The 20,807-nt window shown below is 52.7% G+C and overlaps 1 protein-coding gene across 4 annotated transcripts in view; it reads left to right on the top strand.

The window, feature by feature from the left end:
- Window positions 1–20,807, top strand: part of SPSB1 (splA/ryanodine receptor domain and SOCS box containing 1) — a 61,993-nt gene that overhangs the window by 24,891 nt on the left and 16,295 nt on the right. The window contains exon 2 of one of the 4 annotated variants that reach the window (XM_072975450.1): window positions 7,779–7,888. The exons of the other annotated variants lie outside the window; for them this stretch is intronic. The gene's annotated coding sequence lies outside the window, so the exon portion shown is untranslated. The remainder of the gene's footprint in view (window positions 1–7,778; window positions 7,889–20,807) is intronic. 4 annotated transcript variants of the gene reach the window in all.

Raw genomic sequence — 20,807 nt, 5'->3', positions numbered from 1 at the left:
CTGATGTTTGTGGCGGATGAGCAGGGTGTGTTTCTAAAAGCAGCTGGCTGCCCGGTGAGGCCGCCTTTTCACTTGGGTGGCCCTGCTTCCTGGGCTGGCACAAAACTCCCTGTAGCTGAAATTTTTTTCTCCATAAAAACTCGAGGGAAGATGTATCCTGTCTGCCTGACTCCTCCCAGGAGCAGAGCAGATGCTGTAAGGGGTCTGGGGTCCAAGAGGTCAGGCTCACCCACCCCACCCTGTACCTCCTGGGCTGTGTCTGACCCCAGGCGTGTGGCTGGGCTGATGTCTGGCGTTTGTCGAGGAAAATGGTCAGGCAGAATGTTCTCTGTGGGGCTGAATTTGCTCTTCTCCACCTTTGGTGCTCATGAGATTTGTTGGGTCATGAAGCGTCACTCCACACAGCCACCTGAACTGCCCACAGCCAGTTAGTGGGTGATGTCCGAGTGGTCACCCAAAGGGCCCCTTGAGCAGTGGCTGAGAAGGTGTGATGGGACCTCGCACCCCCAGGATCACTGCCTGCGGGTGGACCAGTGTTTCCCTGGTGGGTGGGCTAGCATGGAGTGAGGGCTGGAGGGCACAGCCCAGAAACTGAGCGGTGGGTCTGAGAACCCCAAAGCTGCCATGCTCACAGACCTTCCTGCAGCCGCAGTGCCCGCCTTCCAGAACTCTGCCGCCGGGCACGGGCATCCTTGCCTTTCCGCCCTCTGCTTACCAGCCCCGCCACCAGCCGCCTTCCCTCCCACCCGCGTGGCAGAGTGGTAACCCCCGGGCGATGGCTTCGAAGGGGCTTTCCTCTTTCCTGCAGTTTAGTCTGCGTCGGTTTAACTTGAGAGACTTACTGCCTCTGAGTCAAAATATAAAAATCCCCCTGGATGCGCCATGGTGTTTGCCGCCTTGGGAGCAGCTGGCGCCTCCTCCGGGGGGGGGGGGGGAGGTCCCTAATCCTTCCCTTCCAGCCAGATGGGTGAGGCTCCTGGGTCCTGAGACTCCCAGCCTCCACAGGCCGGGTCCCCAGGGGCAGGCACTCAGGACTGGGTGTCAGGGTGAGTCCCCGTCCTCTGGTAAAACTGCTGCCGCTCGCTGGGGGAAGTGCACAGCGCCCTCTGTCCAAGTGCTGTACACGTGGGGCGGGGGTGCCGGGTGACCCTGGGAGCCAGCCGCCTCCAGAGTGACCGCTTCTGAGACTGTATGAGTAGAAATTGGTAGCTTTCTTTTTTTTTTAATTGAACTATAGTTGATTTACAATGTTGTGTTAATTTCTGGTGTACAGCAAAGTGATTCAGTTATATGTGTGTATGTGTATATATATATATATATATACACACACACATATACTCTTTTTCATAAGAGGCTATTACAGGATATTGAATAAAGTTCCCTGTATTTTTACTTATATCTCCTCCTGTTTAATTTCTTCTTCTTTTTTTTTTTTTGGTATGTATTTCATAATGTATATCATCTATCAGTACAGAAGCATGCCAGTATAATGCGTGCACAATATGTCTTTGGGGGGATATATGCTTAAAAGTTTGCAAATCTGGTGCATAACCAAAAAAGGCCAGTGCATTCTGCTATATATGAGCTCTGGTTTGTGAAGGGAGGGGGCATCACTGGAGTCCAGCAAAGGCTGTGGCAGGGGACATGCATGTACCGGGGACAGAGCGCTGGGCGTGGAGTGGGCAGATGGCAGGACCCTGGCTCTTTCCCATGCTTTGGGCACTGTGTGCCATCTGGATTTGCGGGGCCACGGGTGCTGGGTCTGGTGGAACACGCTTTTAGAGGAGTTTTGGGGAGAGGTTTGGCCCCTTGTAGGCACCATTTCTTAAGGTCTAGATCAAGGGTTAGCAAATTCTAAGGGCCAGACAGGAAATATTTAGGCCTGTTGCAACTACTTGACTCAGCTGTTATAGTGGGCGTGTGAGTGAGCGGGAATGCCAGAGGCAATGTGTAAACAAAAGGGAATGGCTTTGTGCCAATAAAACTTTATTTGCAAAAACAAGCGATAGCTATGTATCAATAAAACTTTATTTGCAAAAACAGGCAGTGGGCCAGACTGGCTCATGGAGTCTTTGTTTGCCAAGCTCTGGTCTAAATTAAGAGGATGGGCCTAGTGGAGCCCGGAACCAGCCAAGATTACCCCCCTAAAAGCAAGTCCCCAGCCTTGCTCCAGTAGACTTCCCCTTGGGGGGCCTGGGGGTATGGTGTGGTCCCACAGAGTTTGCAGAGCAGTAGGCAGCCCGTTCCATCAGCCTATGGAACACTCAGCTCTAGCTTTCACACCTCTTTTAGAGCCAGGGAAATGTGGCTATGAGAGTCAGGGCTCTGCTCATCAGAGAATCAAAAAACAGCGGAGCCAAGAGAGGTTTGGAGTCCCTTCAAACTGACATCCCTTGGGATGTGGAGGGAAAACGTGTAGGAGGAACATCCCCTTCTCTTCAAGGGTGGGAACCCCTAGAGTTGAAACCTGCCAAGCTCTTCTCCTGCAGGACTTCTCAGAGCCTTTAAGACGCTGATGGGCTCTGTGACTCTTTAGGAAGGGATATCCTATTTCCCCAAACTCAGAAGCAATTTTTCAGGTGCTTAAGGATCTGTCCAGACCGCCCTGGGGAAGAGCTGATCTCCTGCAACCCTTTATTTTATAGATGTGGAAACCTATTGCCCAGAGAGGTTGAATGTCTTGCTCAGGTGACACAGAAGGCTGGGGACAGTGCTGGGACGTGCACAGGGTTCGTGGCCTTGTCCTGACACAGAGTCACAGATGGGGGTGTCTGAGGTTGTGCTTCTGGCCACATGGGGATGGTTTTGCCGCAGGGATGCACTGCGTCCTTTCGTCCGAAGCCCGCTCTGTCTCAGGGTTTCCCAACCATGCACGTTGACCTTACGCACAAGGTAATTTTTGATATGGGGCCATTCTTGCCTGTAAGATATTTAACAATATCCCAGGCCTCCACTCACTAGATGCCACCCCCTCATTGTGACCACCAAAAATGTCCCCAGACCTGGCCAAATGTCCTCTGGGGATAAAATCACCGTGGTTAAGAACCACTGTTTTATCTCAAGCCAGTCGGTGTGGATCGTTCATTTGCTGGAATTGTTGGTAAATGGTAGAAAGATTTACCCGAGCTCTGGCAGAGTGTAGGAAAGTTCTCTTTGGGGCACAGGGCAAAGGGGGAGACATCCCAGGCAGGTTGCCAGGAGAGTCCTGAAGGTGTGAAACAGCACATGCTGCTCAGTTCTGCAGACCAGTTGAGAGGTTCCTAGGGTGAGGAGAGCACACCTGGAGAGGGAGGCAAAGGTGAGATCCTGAATGGGTGGAGGATGTGTGTGTCACAGTCAGAGGACTTCACGCCAGAGCAGGAGGGGAATGACCTTGCAAGCGGGGAGTGTTCTGGAAAGTCAATGGGTTGGTGGGAGGGGTGCAGAAGGCAGTGGAGAGGAGATAGTTCCAAGAGGTGAGCCTGGCAGCCAACCAGAAGTCAGGTCTCGGCCTTGGATGAAAGGCCAGGAGGACAGTGGGCTGGGATGCGGACGTGTCCAGTGGCAGGGATGTGGAGAACCTTCTGCAGGCAGTGTCACTCTACATTTTATTCTCAAAACTCTGATGCTCTGAAGCTCTGGGAGTTTTTTTCTGGGTCTGATGCTTAGAGTCCAGGGAGGAAGATTGTACTGGATGACAGACAGCTGGTTCAGAGTGGCCCAGATCTAGGTGGCCCCACGTCTGTGCAGAGGAAAAGTGAAACCTGATGGTCTGCGTGAGCCTCATGCCACCATTCTGGGTACACAGGGCGTCCTTTCTCACCGAAGTTTTTAAATAGTTGCTGGGTGTCTGAGTTAGGGCACGGGGCAGGGGAGGGTTTGTTTCAAAGTCTAACATGGGCTCACAGAAAGGAAAGGGACAGCCCCCCCAGCGCTGGTCAGTTAGGTGTTTAAGGTGATGGAGAACATGCAGAGGGCCCCGGAGGGTCTGCCTGGGTCTGGAGTGGCAGCCTTCCCGGTCGGCGGATGGGGTGAACTAGCACGGACACGTGTGTGAACCACACTGGGGGACAGGAGCAGCCGTAAGAGTGAGTGAGGTGTTTAAGAAAGCCTTTCTGTGACAAAGTGGGCTGAGGTCAGTGTGGGAACAGCCTTTGGTGCCCGTCTTGGAAGTTTCGACTCGATCCTCTAAGCAGGAGGAAGCCACAGAAGACGTCAGACCGAGAGCATCAAGATGAGAATCGTGCACGTTTACAGGAGAATGTACGCACGTATCACAGGCGCTCAGTTCGCAAGATGCTCCCAGGAGACGCGGCTCGATCTGAGTCAGCATTGTTAATAGATGCTTGTTCTGCATGGAAAAAACATGGGGTTTTGGTGCTGTCAACCTTTGCCCGTTTCTGTAGGTAATTTTTTCCACAATGAAAATAGCTGCATTGTTCCTAATTATATTGCATGCTCATTGTGAGGAAACTGAATGATGCGTGTAAATACGAAGAAATACAAATCACTTGCAATTCTAGGACACCCACGGTAGGATTCTGACAGCTGACCGTGTGGTGCACATGTGTAACTTCACGTAACGCTTTGCGGGGAGTGTTTTGGATTTGCCTGCATCCTCTCCACTGCTTCTTCTGTCCTTCACTCTCATCCCAAACTGATGTTAACCTATAACATGTCTTTCCGTCCTTTTTAAAAAAATTGTGGTAACACGTATGACAAAATTTACCGTTTGTCTTAGTGATCTTGGGCTGCCAAAACAGAATACTATTGACAGGGTGTCTTAAACAGCCAGCATTTCTTTCTTACAGTTCTGGAAGCTGGGAAGTCCACGAGCAAGGAGTTGGTAGAGCTGGCGTCTGGTGCTGGCTTCCAGTCTTACAGTATACTCAGCTGGCCAAGAGAGATCGCTCTCTGGTGTTTCTTCTTACAAGGGCGCTAATTATATTCATGAGGGTTCCACCCCCATTATCTAATTACCTCTCAAAGACCTACCACCTAACACCATCACACCGGGGGTTAGGATTTCAATGTAGGAGTTTTGGGGAATTAACCATCTTTGAGTGCACACATCAATATGTTAAGTACGTTGATGAAGTTGTGCAACCATCATCACCATCCATCTCCCTAACTCTTTTTATCTTACAAAACAGAAACTCTGCCCCCATTTAAACTACAACTCCCTCATTCCCCCACCCCCAGCCTTTGGCAACCATCATTCTGCTTTCTGTCTCTGAATTTGAGGTGCTCTTGGTACCTCATGTAAGTGGAATCACACAGTATTTGTCTTTTTGCGACGGGCTTATTTCACTTAGCGTGATGTTGTCAAGGCTCATCCATCTTGTAGCATGTGACAGGCTTTCCTTTTTCAGGGTGAATAGTATTGCATTGTGTGGAGCTACAAGTTTTGCTTATCCATACATCTGTTGAAGGGTATTCTAGTTGCTTCCACTTTGGCTCTTGTGAATAATGCTGCTGTGCACACAGGTGTACAAATATCTGCTCGAGACCCTGCTTTCAATTCTTCTGGGTCTGTACCCTGAAGTGAAAGACAGTCATTCTTTTTTTTTTTTTTGAGGAACCGCCATACTGTTTTCCACAGTGGCTGTGCCATTTTACATTCCCATCAACAAGGATGTGGGTTCCAATGTCTCCACATCCTCACCAACATCTATTATTTTCTTGTTCTTTTTGTTTTCACCCTAAGCCTTTTATTGAAGGTTAAGGCATCTTGGCTACTTCCATACCTTCCTGCCTGCCCAGGCGTATAAGTATATGTGTCTTTTGGGGACACCATTATTTTATTCAAACAGGCTTGGTGGGGAGGGTGTGGCTTAGTGGTAGACCACATGCTTAGCATGCATGAGGTCCTGGGTTCAATCCTCAGTACCTCCATTAAAAAAAATAAATTAAATAAATAAATAAACCTAATTACCTCCCCCCAAAAAGAAGATTTTAAATAAAATAAAATAAAATGGGTTTGCCTTTCATATTCTACCCTGCTCTTCTCACTGAAGGCCTGTGGAAATGCCCCCAGGCTCCAGGGTGGCTCTACCTTGTGTTTTAAATTGCCATGTGATGAAGAGTTTGTGGCGCAGACGCACCGGAGCTGTCCACTTGGTCAGTTGTCTTCGGTGGCAACATGCTTAATTGGGAGTGGCAGAAAATGGTGGTGGCTCTGTAATAAACACCTGTACTGATGTGCTTGGCACAGGTGCTTTTATTCTTGTGGCCCAGGAGTGGGATTGCTGGCTCGGTCGCCGGTTTGTTTCCCAAAAGCTACAAGATTTCGATTCCACCAGCCATGTGGGTGCCCATCCCCACCAGCAGTAGGCGCCATCTCTCTGTTGACTGTGTAGAAATCTAGGGGGGGGATGCAAAGTGCTAGCTAGCTCACTAGTGCTTAATTTTATGTTTCCCTGTTTCCTGGACAGGTTGGCTGTCTTTTGGTACAAGTTTATTGGCCGTTCGCGTTTAGTTTTTTTTTCTAAGTTGCCTCTTCAAGTCCTCTGGACATTGGACTGTTAATCTAAGGACCAGAAGCAAATGTGATAAACTGTTGACAGCTGTTTGTTGTAGGTGTTGAAACTATGTGTCTCTTTTGTGCATGTTTGAATTACAAATTTTCCAAATTAAAAAAAAATAGACTAATACCTAAGTGAGAGGGTTTTAGGAAGACCAGTTGGGGTCAGAGAGGTGCTGGGGGCAGGGAGACCAACTTGGAGACTTGCAATAGCCTTGTAGGTGATAATGACTCAAACAGTGAGAGTGGGGACAGATTTGGGCAAGTATGGGAGAATTCATACCATTTGGTGATAACGTGGGAAACCAAGGAGATGAAGAATCCAGGGAGATGAGGGGTTTGAATCTGGATGACCGACCAGGAAGATGAGGGCAGAACTTGGCAGAGATGCAGAGGCTGGGAGGGGCCGTGGATGAGTCTGTCAGAGGAGGGATCTGTGAGAGTAGGGGGCAGGGTTGCCGTAAGGGTGATGCATCAAGTTCAAGGGAAATGCTCCCTGGAGCCACGAGCGCAGAGGAGCCTGTGGAGGGAGGGCCCCTCAAGAACATCTGTGTTTAAGGGGCAGAAGGAGGAAACTGGCCAAGGAGCTGGGTGAAGCCTTGCAGAATGGTGGGGGGGGTACACCATCGCAGAAACCAGCTTCAAGGTCAAGAACATGGTCAGGATTTTCAGATGCGGTTGCCAGGTAGAGGAGATGCTTTTTTAGGCCATTCAATTTATCGATTAGGAGGTTGTAACCTTGGAAGAGCACTTTCCCTGAAGTGGCTGGGGCCTGAAGTCAGCTCATTGGGTTCTGCAGCCCGAGTGCATGAAGGGTGACAGAGGCCACAGGAAGTGTGGGTGGCTGCAGGAGAGGGCATCGGCCCCGGCCTCTGTGGCAGTCTGGCTTGGCTCCAGCCCTCTTCATCAGCACATGTGGATTGAGCTGCCCTTGAGGGCCATGCCAGGCACCGGCCACCCCAAGTGTCTGAGGGGAATTCACCAGAAGCCACCTTCCTTGTGACAACCTCAAGAACCTTGGTCTGCACTCTTCAGTGTCTGTTCCCGGAGCAGCCCCGAGGGACCAGAGGAGACATGAGTCATTTCCTGGACAGCAACCTGTCCCAGCTTCTTAGCCATTTTGGGCTTGGCCTTTCATAAATTTATCTTCCTTTTCAAGTCAGCTTCTATTTCCTGCCGGTCCTGTCTCCTTGTGGGGTTTTTGAAGCACCTGCAAGCAAGAAACAGCGTGTGAGCAAGCCCGTGAGGATTCAAGTCCTTCTTTTTCTTATTCCAGATGAAGAGAGATTGGCAAGGAGGTCTGAGGAACCCATTAGCCAAGTAAATGGTGACGTTCCATCACGGCCTTTTTCCTGTCCAGCATGACTCCTGGGAAAACAGCTCCAGGTGGGGACAACCTTGGCCATTGGTTGGCTTAAAATGCAGAAGGGGCGTGGCTGGGGATGGCGGCTGATGCCTCGGCATTATTCAGCATTTGCTCCAGTAGCGTCAGGATAGAGGGACCCTCCCTTCCATCATGTAATTTTTCTACCCCTCAGGGTTTTTTCTCCTTTATTTTTATATAAAATGAAGCATTTTTTTTATTGTAGTAGAATAGCCGTAACATAAAATTGCACGTTTTAACCATTTGAATGAGTACAGTTCAGTGGCATTAAGTACATTCACGTTGTGTGACCATCACCACCATCCACTTCCAGACCTTTTTCATCTTCCCAAACTGAAGCTCTGTCCCCATTAAACACTAACGCCCCCTGCCCTTGCTCCAGCCCCTCCAACTTCCGCTTTCTGTCTCTATGAAGTTGACTACTCTCGGTACCTCATGTGAGTGGAATTGTATGGTATTTGTCTTTTTGTGGCTGGCTTCATTCACTGAGCATCACGTGAATGAAGGTTCATCCATGTTGCAGCGTGTGTCAGAATGTCCTCCCTTTTTAAGGCTGAATGACACTCCATCCGCAGAGTGTGCCTACACTCTGTCTCGCTTATCCGTTCACCCGTCGGTGGACACCTGGGCTGCTTCCACCTTTCGGGTGTTGTGAATGATGCTGCTGTGAACACAGGTGCACCCATAACCGTCTGACACTCCGCTTCTGCTTCTTCTGGGTCCACACCCAGGAGTGGACTTGCTGGATCATATGGTAGTGGTAATCCCGCGTTTACTGTTTTAAGGATTTGCCATTCCATTGGCCACAGCAGCTGCACTGTTTTACAAAATGAAGCACTTTTACTGGATGATCTTTAAGGTATCTTTACACTTCAAAAGAAGGTTTTGGTTCTCTGGTTCCATGGTCAGTGGCTGGAAGATAATCTTTGGAGTTAAGATTTGATCACCCGAACATCACGTATCAGTGAGACTTACGCTGCCACCTAAGCCATTAACGCACGTGCAAGGCGAAGTGCCCTACCCGTCGTGAGGGCCGTGTAAGTATCCGGCATTGTCTGAGGACCTACTATGTTCTGGAAACTTTCTGGCCTCTTTGAATATATGCATTATCATTATCTGCAGGGTAGGTATTTATCATCTCTCTCATTTTTGCGGGTGAAAAATTAGCGATCCTTTCTCATGATGTTGGTTGGAAGTGGTATCTCTTGTGTTGTCAATACACTTAAGATGTTCTGTTTACCTAAAAGAAATGTTCTGATTCTTTCTTCCTGGTTCTTAACGTACCTCCCCCAAAGTACTTATGGAACCACTGACCCTCACGGCACTTTTCATTAAGCAGTGCAAGTGTAGCTGCTCTGTGGAAGGAGGGGACATCGCCCCTCCATTTCAAGTGCTTTCTGGTTCCACTGGGGAGGCCAGAGTGGAAGGGCTTGGATGAACTTTTGGCGCAAGCTTTCTGATCTGTCCGCTCCCCACCTGGCCTCCGTACCCAAGTCCCAGCTTCCTGTTGTGGCATTCAAGGCCCTTGCCCTCTGGCTCCAGATTATGTTCCTCTCCCCCCACCTCCTCCAGTTACCCTCCAGATGCTTTAAATGGCATTCTAGTCACTGACCACCCCCCGAGTCCCAACTACACCTCCCCACCTCTGAGAGTGGGCTTCTCTCACTGCCTGGGGTCTGCCTGCTTCGTCTCTCAGCTTGTCTGTTATTGAAGTCCCAGCCTTGGTCAGGATTCGAAGGGGACGTCCCCGAGAGTCCCACCCATCCTCCACCCCCACCCATCTCAGCAGCGCCCCCCAGCCCCGACCCGGGTCGTGCATCCTGCGTCCGCTGTAGCTGTTTCACCGTCCTCTCTCCTGTGGGGCCGTGGGCACTGGCGGCTCGCTGGCCTCAGGGTCCCCAGCCACTCCAGGCTCTCTTGCGGGACAAGCCATCGCGTTTGCTGAACGGATTGTTAGTGGTTAGAGAAGAGCAAGCTTTTTGCTTTTCCTGATGGTTTAAATTTTCCTTCACCACATGAGGGGAAAGACTACCAGGAGAAAGCCAGTGTGTGGATGTTCAAACAGAAGACGTGCGAAGTGCCTTCTTTGCTAGCCGGGCTCCTGTGTGTAAGGCGGCGATGGCTGCCCTGCCCAGGGCCTTAAAGGGAGGCGGAAAGTGCAGGTGCAGATGCCAAGAAGGGTCTGGCTTCTTAGTGCAGTGATTCTTGGCCCCTTCACCTCCCCCTCTGAGATCAAATTCCTCACCTGGAGATCTGGAAGAAACTTCTCTGTCAGCTCAGGTGAAAGGAGGCGCGGGCCTTGCCGGTGGTTTCTGCCTAGTAGTCCTGGAAATGCCCCATTTCAGTTCCCAGCCTGTCAGAGTCGGGGTCTGAGGCTCCAACCCCGCTCAGCACCCCCTAAAGAACAGCTGTGTGTGCCCGGGGCATGGTGGGGGCAGATGCGGGCCCCCAGGTTCCTCTGTGACAAGCAGAGGCTCGGCCTGGTGGGCCGGTGGGGCCTGGAGGTTGGATCCTGACACTCAGGTGAGCCAGGCCTTCACCTCTAAAGGTCCTGATTTGATATTTTTAGAAAGAGGGACCCTCTCAAGGTGCCTGGCCCACCCAGTGGAGCCGTCACCACCACTGTGGCTGCCACTGGTGCCCCTCGCGTCCTGGAGCACAGCCCAGGCGGGTCCCACACCCGCAGGAGCCCCGGCCCCAGCCCTGGAGCCACTGGCCCGCCTGGTCAGTGAGGTCGCTGACTTTTTTAACTTCCAGATCTCCCTGGTTTGGGGACAGGAAACCCTTTTGGGGGAGTAGGAGAACCAGGTGAAGGTGGGTGTGGGCAGAGATGCACCCCAACCTCCTGCCCGGCCCCCCGCTCCCTCCCTCCGGCTGTGATCAGCAACTCCCCTGCCCTGCTGGGGCAGGGTCCTCTGGGCATCCCTGGGCGTAGCTCCCACTCAGAGCCTCAGCCCCGCCCTCCTGGTGGGGACACCCTGCAGCCCGTCTTGGGCTCCCCCTACTGCTTCCCAGTCCCCTCTCCCCTTGCGGCTTCTTTCTCTGTCTCTCTGTCTCTGCTTCCCTCCCTGTCTATCTCTGTCTGTCTGTCTCTTTCTCTCTGTGTGTCTCTCTCTGCTTCTCTGTCTCTGTGTGTGTCTCTCTGTTTCTGTTTGTCTCTTTCTGTCTCTGTGTGTCTCTCTGTCTTTACATCTGTCTCTTTTCATGTCTCCATCTCAGTCTCTGTCTCTTTATCGTGTGTCTCTGTCTCTGTGTCCCTCTGTGTCTCTGTCTCTCTGTCTTTGTCTCTCTCTGTCTCCCTGTGTCTTTCTCCATCTCTCTCTCTCGTCCCTGGGGAGGCCCGTGAAGTCAAGGTGGGCTCTTCTCACCTGAGACCAGTGTGACTTCAGTAAGTTGGGAAAATGGACTGGTGTGCCCGGCAGCGTGGGGTGGGGAATTCAAGAGGGTGAGTCAGGACCTGCTTGTCAGGGGTTTGGACCTGCTGCCACATTCTCTGTCCAACGTCAGCAGTCTGTCCCCAAAAAAGGTGCCCCACCTTCCCAGTGAGGGAGCAGAGAAGAGAGTGAGGCTTGAAATCAATGTCTGGAAGACACTGAGGGCTCAGGTGCAGATCCACAGTGGGGGAGGGAAACCTCTTCCCGCCTCCCCCCCCCGCATCCCGGGAGACCTAGAGACAGGCTGGGGTATCACTCAGCTCTCCCTCTCCCTGGTTTCCACTGGGGCCTCCCCATGGTTTGTGCTCATGGGTCCTGGGACAGCCGGCTGTGGGGGGCCTCCCCTGTTTCCGGGAGGAGGTGTGTCACTGCCAGGGTTCCCAGGTCTGCTGACATGGCAGTTCACGGTCAGTGCCCAGCTGTGCCTGAAGACCCCCTACGGACAGCCCTTGGTGGGTGGCTGTGGGCAGGGGGCAGTCCTGGCAGATGGCCCACCAGCCCTGGCTGGAGCCTGGTAAGGGGGGCACTTTCCCATTTGCTGCTGAGTTTCTGTTCGTTTTATGAAAAGTTGCTTGGGGACAAGAGAGCTGGTCGCTGCTAGAAGGGGAGCAGGGAATGGGGAAGGGGTCAGTGCTGCCGAGCATCTGCCCCTGCAGGCCGGCTGCGGTCCACACCTGCCAGGCTGGGCCCCCTGTCATTCTGGAACGTGATGATGGCCGCTGAAACGGCGCGGGGCCCACCTGTGACTGTTTGTCCTGCTTCCTCTGTGACTCCAGCCTTGCCTCTCTGGGTGACCCTGAGTTGGGGGGGGGTCCCTGGGTCTTGAGGAAGATGCAGTGGCAGCTGGAGGAAGGGAACGGGTTACAGACCAGCCTCCCATTGGGCCTGCAGCCTCCCTTCTGGAGGGCTTTTAAAAACTGGCCGATTACCTTGTAATTGTTCCCAGCAGTGAGGAGCGAGTCCAGTGTTTGTTTTGCCTTCTGTGTTCTCCGGGCCAGCGGTAACCAAGGGCCGCTTCCCCTTGGTGACGGTGGAGCTCACTCAGGCCAGGGCTGATCCAGCCCCGGCGAGGGAGGCCTGGGGACCCACAGGGCCTGGCTGCTGGCAGGGAGGGCACCCTGCTCTCGGAGTGTCAGGAAGCTGCCTGCCCTCCACCTCCGTACCCCAAGCCTGAAGACCTGTTTCCCTGCTAGTGCTCCCCCCAGGCACTGGCCCGAAATATTCCAGAATTCCGATCCTCCGGTAGGTGCCTGGGAGACCGGGAGGCCACTCGCTGGCAGGCCGTGTGGGGGTGGGTTGTGGGCAGGGTTGTGGACCTCAGCCGGGATGCTGCTCAGGGCTGGGGGGCTGACCTTCATTCTAGACTCCAGCAGGACGCGGGGTCCTGAGCTAGTTCTGAGGGAGATTTTGCGGGAGAAGGAGACGGGCTGTTAAACTGACAAGGGCAGACTCTGTGGCCAAGAGGGCCAGGACCGATCTGAGATGGACCGGATTCCAATCGGGTAGGGTTGTTTGAAGTGAAAGGAATGGCATTGTAACAGGTGTGGCCACAAGAAAGTGTGAGGCTCCTGGAGGTGGCCGGGCTGGCTTGGCTAGTTGGCAAATCGGGGATATTTGGAGGAGCAGGGAGAGTTGAGGAGGCTTGTCAGGAGCTGGGAGCAGGGACAGAGTGGGGCTTGGAAGTGGTGCTGCCGCCACCTTGGTCTTCCCAGACCCTGACAGAGGGCTTCTAGAAAATCTGGGCCAGGGAATCCACAGCCTGTTTTACGCACCCCCACTCGTTGGTCTGGCAGAGGACGGGGCCCTGACAGGCTCTGCCCACGACTTCTGTTAAACTTGTCGGCTTCTACATTGGTTGGTTAGGAGTCAGTTATGTTTCGGGACTGGCTTCCTGGAGAGGGATGGACGTGCCTCCGTTTTCTTTCTTTCTGATGTGTTTCTTCCCCGCCTCTGCCTTGGGGAGGACCCACAGCACAGCCCCACCCACCTGAGCACACAGATCACCTGAGATAGGGCCGTTCAGAGGCAGTCAGCAACAGACAGGCCTGAGGCTCTGCATTTCCAACAGGCTCCCAGAAGATGCCTGTGCTGGGGCCCATGGGCTCCCTGGGTGTGACCAGATGCAGAGGGTGACCAGCTCCCTCGCTCCTAAAGGAGTTGTCCTGCTCTGCATGCAGAATCTCAGGTGCGTCTGGTTTTCTGTTCGGGGGCCCAGAGAGGGGGTCCTGTCAATCAAGAGCAGGGATATCTGGGCAGGGGGCTGGGGCATGGCACTGGGAGACCGGCCCGAGTGCCTCTGTCCGACTTTCACATGGACTCCTTCCACCAGCCAAGCTGCCGGTGCTATTTAACCTCAGTGATTCATTGAAGTGCGTTTCAAGGGAAGGCGTTGTGTTACAAAAACCGTGGGTCCCAGCGGCTTGTTTTGTTGGCAGGTCTTGCCGCCTCAGCAGAAAAGAGGCGCTTTTGATATGGGAACGGAAACTTGGGACCGCGCTGAAAATACTCAGTGTGTTCGGCGGGAGGGGACCGGTGGTCCTCCTCCAGTCATGGGAACTCGCTGCTTGGCCGTGGTGGCGGCCCGGGGCTGGTGGCCCCACGTGGAGCTGGGAAAGGGGGTCCCCCAACCCGGGTCTCTGGTCCATACGCCCAACAGCTGTGACGAGGCTGGCCTTTCCTGACACTGAGGAATGGGGGGGACACGTCCTCTGCTCCCCATGTCTCCTGTGAAGGCAACATCTGCTGTTTTGATTTTATGGAAAGCCCAGCTTGCAGAGGAGATACCGTTCTGAGCGCCGTCTGTCTGAAGCTGGGGCGAGCAGGTGAAATGTGCGTGTGCAGCCCTCACGCCTGCTGGATACCGGGCTCCTGGTCCAGCCAGAATGGCCCGTCCCGGGCTTGCTTGTTTCCAAAGTGGGGCTGAGCTGACCAGTTTGCTAATAAACAAGCAAGTGCCTTCGTTCTGGCTTCTCCCTCCCTCTGCCCCTATTGCCATCCTGGACTCGCCCGTTTCATGGATATTGGACCAGTTTCCCTTTTTTCCACTTCCCATGTATTCCTTTTGTGTCCTCAGATGTGATAAGTGGACCAGACTCACCCCAGATCCAAGTTGCTTTTCCAAGAAACTTCCCCAGTTGTGTCTGTCCTGGTACGGGGCGTGGCAGACTCACCACCACCACTGCCACCCCATTCTAGAAGCAGGTGCGGTGGGATAAGGAGAGTTCAGAGGAGGCAGACAAAACCACTGTGGGCGCTGGGCAGCCTCCACTTTGGTGGCACCTGGAGGCTTCCCGTGGAGGCCTCTGTCACCATTAGTGAGCTTGAGATGGCGAGAGGCAGCCACAGAGCTGGGTCACAGACACCCAAGGTGGCTGTCCTCTGTGGGAGATTGTTGACTTTGGGGTGCAGTGCAGGATCTGTGTGGCTGCATTCCACCACTGGGGAGCCTTCTCAGGAAGCCCTCCCTCCCTCCTCAGACCACTAAACTATAAATACATGGCCAGTGTTAGCTCTTTATTATGTTAGATATTCATTCATTCAACACTTGTTTCCTATGTTCCAAGTGCTGTTTCAGCCATGGCAGTGAACACAACAGAGAAAAACCTCTGTCCTGAAGCTCACACTGACTGTGGAAATGATTGTTGTTTGCTCTCTGTCTCCCATACTAGACTGTAAGCTCCATGGGGACAATGATCTCTACCCATGTAGTATGTGTATGTATAATGTATATAGTAGATACCTAATATTTTTGGAATGAATTCCAACCCAAAGCACCTTATTTGGACTTGGGTGTTTCCCAAGTGCTCATCAGCGGAACATTCATGGCCCACGTCTCAGTTTGGATCACTTCTGCAGGTGTCTATCGTGGAGATTTTGTTGGTTCTTACCAGTTTCCTCCTGGGCATGATGCTTCCTGGCAGTGTAGGTGGAACACTCTCCTGCTTTCCCAAACACCGACCATGTGTGGCCCACAGTTTTGAATCGTCCACTTTGTTGAGGTTCTCAGGGACTAAGGACCAAAGAAAGAATCTAAGGAAGCCCATACCATCTCGTCGGGGGTTTAGCAGGTGCTGGTGGGGTGGGTGGCTAGCAACTCAGGTATTAATTAGCACCTACTATATATGCACAGGACTTGAGTGTGGTCCTTTGGGGCCAACTTTCCATGTTTTCTGTGAGTGAATCTGGCCAGAAAGGATCTGTGGGAGATGGTGGCCCTTGGCATGAGAAGCTGGGGTCTCTCCAGATCTGTGAATGATAATCCTCATAAGAATGCAGAAACTCAACCCATCAGAACAGGTTTTCATGTGGCAACAGGTCCAGCCAAACTGTGCTTTAGCCTGGGGCCTGCCGGGCCTGGGCCCCGAGCCCCGTGGTGTGACATCTGAGCTGGCAGGCAGGCCCCGGCGTCACCGACAGAGGAGTGAGCAGGAGCCACGTGGCTGGGATGGTCTCCTGATAACACAAAGCATGGCCTTTGCCAACTTGGCATGGCCTTGGGGTGTTGACCTGCTCTGTGGAAAAGCAGGGACCTGGGCATTCAAGCACGTGTCTGTCTCCCTGCCCCACCTCGTCCCCAGAGTGGGGAGTGCACAGACCAGGGCTCTGCGTGACCTCGGTTCTCCCACTTCCTGGTCCCCAGCCCAGCGACGCTTGTGCGTGTGTTGGTCGCTCTCTCCTCACACCATGGTCTGGGTGCAGGCACGGAGATGCAGGCACACATTCTGGATTCCTCCAGAGAAACTCGATCTACAGGTGCCGTCTCGAGGCAGCAGGGTTGCCAAACCACAGTGCTGCACTTTTGCTTTTGGAGGAAAGACAAGGAGGGTGGGGTGGGGAGCAGAGAGCTCAGCTCCAGAAGGCGCCTCGCTTCCCACATATGAACATCATTAGCTGTGTCCCTGTGTGTAACCCTGGCTGACAGGCCTGGTTCCGCCCGCCAGGTCTCTGCAAGCTCTGGGCCCCTCTCTGCACTGATGACCCTTTCCACACCTGCCTCCTGCCATGTGGATTTTGGAGAAGTGCATGTTTTTCATCCATTTATGTTTTTTTTTTAATTTGTTGTGAAATTCACATAACAGGAACCGTTTTACAGAGTTCAGTGGCATGTAGTATATTCATGGTGTGCAACCACCATCTCCAGCGAGTTCCAAAACATTTTCAACCTCCACAAAAGAGGCTCTGACTCGTTGGTGGCCACTCCCTACTCCCCTCCCCTCCCAGCACCCCGGCAACCACCAATCTACTTTCTGTCTCTATGGATTTCCCTATTCTGGCTATCTCATGTTAAGTGGGAGCATCACTGGGTGACCTTTTATATCTGCATTCTTTCACCAGCATGAAATATTTGAGGTCCATCCATGTTGTGGCAAGTGTCAGTCTTTTATTCCTGTTCATGGCTGACTAATATTCCATTGTGTTTGTGTTCCACAATTTGTGTATCCATTCAGCCATTCATGGACATTTGGATTCATCCATTTATGTTTTTGCAACAGTAATAAGAACAGTAAGGAAATTTGAAAGAAAGGGAAACTCTGAAGCTCGTCTCTCTAAACACAGAAACATCATTTTCCATCTCCCTTTTCACCTCTTTTCCCGCATGTGCCTGTATAGTTTTTTCTAGATTTTATTCTGAGGGCAGATACGGACTGCCTTCCTTTCACCTGACATAGCAAACCTTTTTCCTGGCCTCTTGTACAGCAATCGTTTCAGCTAGCGTCTTGAGCAGCTATATCCATCTCGACAGATGTCCTGCCCCGGGAGGCCCCTTCCTGACTCCTTGTCGCGTCCCCCACACAACCAACTGGTGCCATGGAATCTGGCATCTGGACCCTTCTGCTTGCCTGGGAGTTCAGGGTTAACTTATTTGCTGTCCGTGCGCTTGCTGAGGCCTTCCCTTGTCAAGCTGTCGCCCCAGGTGTTCAGAACTTTCCAGGTTAACAGGATTGGGGGAGGAAGGCCAGCCACATAATAGAGGAAGTTCCTGTAGGCTCTTGTAAAGGTATATTTAAGTCCCTCTTTCACCACCTGGCTTGTGAGGCCCAGGGATTTTACCTCCTCCTTGGCATCCTGTTGGGTTCCGTGAAATCCCACCCGGGGAAAGGTGATTAGATCACACTGGGAGACGCACTGCCCAATTCTGCTTAGAATCCTGTCCAAGTTCATTGGCTGTGGTCCACGCGAGGTCCAGTTGACAAACCTTCGTTTCAACTGGCTGTGCAGAAACTCCTGAGTGTCTTCAGACCCCACGGTCAGTTCCGAGATCGGGAAGCCTGGCGGTAGGTCACTCGGACATTTGCTTTTCTTCTCCTAAAAATGGACAGTGAGGTGGGGGGGGTTCTGAGGGTCAAGATTTTGAGGGTGATGAGAGGAGAGGTGGCTGTGAACTAAATGAAAAGAAACTGCCCCAAGGCTGTCCTGGGAGGCCTTGACCTCCCACATGTGACCATCATTACAATCAAACAACCTAGATGTCCATCTGTAAGGGAAAGTTACCAAAATTGTGGTAGTGGAATATTATGCAGCTACTAACACATGAAATTGACTTAGGAGCGAATATAGTGTGGCTTGGAACAAGCAAACGGGGGCTTGGTGTGTGTGGTGTGGTCCTTTGCTTTAAGTGGATGGTCCCTGTACCTGCGCTTGTATATGCGCCAGAGTGGGAGGGGCATATTTTAATTCATACTTTATACATTTTCTCTGAGATTTCTTATGAGGATGTGTAACACTTGAAATATTTCAAATCAAGATAGAACAAGACATTTTTTTAAAGTTGTGGTTATAAATCCAAGACTATCGGTTCTCATTTACTGTGAATTTGAGATTCCAAAATACTGAGCTGTCATTCCTTTGAGCCAGCAGTGTTCTAATCTGCTGGAGGGCTCAGTAGAATGCAGACTGCTGGGCCCCACCCCCAGAGTCCCTGATTCAGGAGGTCAAAGGTCGGGCCCAAGCATTTGTGTCTCTAACAGGTGGTGGGGATCTGCTGATCCCAGGACCCTACTTTGAGAACCACTCCTGTGAACCCAGTTATAAGAGAGCTTCCCCACAACTTCTTCCTGCTATAGAAATTTTGTGGGACTTCTGCCCCTGCTCTTGACTTAAGGGGTTCACCTTATTTAATGGGGTTTTTGAGTTTGTACATCTGCAAGCAGTTTTGCTGAAGCCATGGTCTCACAGGGGGACTGGGCTCCTTGGGCCACCCTGTGAGGTCTTAACTGGCACCCGCCTTGGCACTCCCTGGCTGAGTGCTCTCCTGCACTTGGCTTTCAAGATTCCATCCTTTTAGGTGTCCCCTGATGTTAAAGGGAGGTGGGAGTGGGCAGGGAGTGGCATGTGTTAAGTCCCTACTCTGTGCACCCGATGCTGGGTTGAGTGCTTTAGCTGCATAATTCCATGTTGAAGTCATGAGCTCTGCCCTTCCCCCTCCCCTTACCCCCAGGTAGTTTGAGAGCATCACCTGGGTCTGCAGGTGGGGTAAGGGCACCCAGGCTCCTCTGACTCCCTCAGATCTCTCTGAGAGCCAGTTCCTCTCATGTCCTTAGATCTCTCCCTGGCCTCCCTGCTGCTCATTCTTCCTGGAGGGGCGTGGGGTGGCCCAAGGGACCACTCTCTGAGGTGACCTTTCTCAGTTGGCACATCCCACTGGAAGAGGCCAGCGTGTCACCTGCTCCTACTCAGGCCTCCGGGCTCTGGAGCCTGGGTGAGGTCAGACCTTGTTCCAGGGGCCCTGATGGAGGCACATAGCAGGTGGCGTTGCTCCAGGCCTCCTCGCAGGCCGTTCAGCTTGGAGTGAGCCAGTGAGCGAGCATCCTGCAGGAGGCGAGGGCCTCTGGAGAGAAGCCTGATTTCCACTGGCGCCTATTCCAGATGCTGACCTTGGGGAAGGTGAACCCCACTTTTCCTGGGGCCAGAGTGAGCGTGGTGGGTCCACCAGCCCGTCCGGTGGAGGAGTTACAGGCTTCCCCAACAGGTGGGGCGAGGAGGGACCAGCGTCCCCGAGGTGCCCTTGAGCTTTCCCCTTGGGTGCCCGTGGGCCCTCCTCGTGGAGATGGCTGGTGGTGACACTGTCCACCCTGCCCTCCTGCCCCCTTTAGGGGACACCCCCGCTCCTGCATGGTCCAGGCAGACCCGGTTTGATGGGCTGCCCAGCCTGGGCGACGTCGGGTGGGGGGTCCGCAATCTAGACTTCATTCTCACTGCCAGTCGAAGGTGCATCTGCTGCTGGCTTGGAAAACTTCTGGAAAGGTCACTGTGTCATTGAGTGTCACTCAGGTCCCTCCGAAGATCAGGGCTTCTCATCTAAACAAAGCACAGGCCGTTGCTGTCACAACCTTGACCTGGCTGCAGCTGTGACTTTTTTTTTTTTAATGTTTAGTCTCCGAATGAATGTTAATGCTGTTTCCCAGGGGCAAGGCTCAACTGATTCGAGCACTTTCTGAAAGTGTCATGAGTAATCTGGGTCCTTCCGTAGGTGTTTACGGCAGGTACATTTTTTTTTTTTGGTCTTTTGAGGTCAGAGGCTAGAGCTCTGGACCGTGTGGGATTTTTCCCTCGTCAGAACTTTCCAGAAGCGTCCACTACTTTATGTTGATTCACAGGGCAGACCCTGACTTCTATATCCCTGCTTGAGCAAGAGTACAGCTCTCCTGGGTCTTCCCAGGAGTCTCTCCTCGAGTGTGCAGGTAGGGTGAGATGGGGGTTGGAACCACATGGCTCTTGTCTTGCATTTGGTGACACTTTGTGAGGCTCCACGGCCAAGCCTGCCCAGAACACGCACATCCTGAGCGCTGCCACCAGCAAAGTCATTCTGAGCCGTGGCGCACGGAGCCCACAGCCCTAATTAGCAGGCAGATCTGGGCAGCCACTGAGTCTGGCTGCAGGCATTGCATTCTGGTCTAATACCGGATCACTCAGGTCTGCTTCTCTTGCAAAAATCCTGGGCTGCAACCACCGAGACGTGTGAGGTGGGGAGGTGGAGGGAGGGAGCTCATTTGATCTTCAGGTGAAAGGAAGCTTTATAAATAGGTCACCTTGTTCCACATCCTGAATTTTACTCTTTCCCCGTCTTGGGTTGAAACAATGGTTTTACTGTTCTGGGGTCAGTCGGATGCACTGAGGGGGAACTGAGCTGAAAGGAGGCGAGCGCGCGTCCCCCGCTCCACAGTGGCCTCCTCTGTGTGTCCCCTGCCCCCCACCCCTGTTCCATCCATTTGTCACCGGTCACCTTGGACATGTCTCCAACGGAGGGTTATTGCTCATTCAACAAAATTATCCTTCTTTTTTTAAACAAAAGGATACTTTTAAGTAGTTCCAGGGCCAATTGATCCGAAAGTACTTTTCTGGAAGGCGGAACTGCAGAGTTGTGGCTTTAATGGAAGGGACAGCATAGAGTTCCGGGCAGGTGCTGAACACACTGTCCTATCTGAGCCAAGGGTGGCATCCTTGTCCCCCTTTCCAGCCTCTGCCCCCACCCCGAGGTCCCCCTTCC

The sequence above is a fragment of the Vicugna pacos genome, chromosome 13 (genome assembly GCF_048564905.1).
Source record: "Vicugna pacos chromosome 13, VicPac4, whole genome shotgun sequence".
NCBI classification, from domain to species: domain Eukaryota; kingdom Metazoa; phylum Chordata; class Mammalia; order Artiodactyla; family Camelidae; genus Vicugna; species Vicugna pacos.
This window is presented reverse-complemented; position numbering and strand designations above follow the sequence as displayed.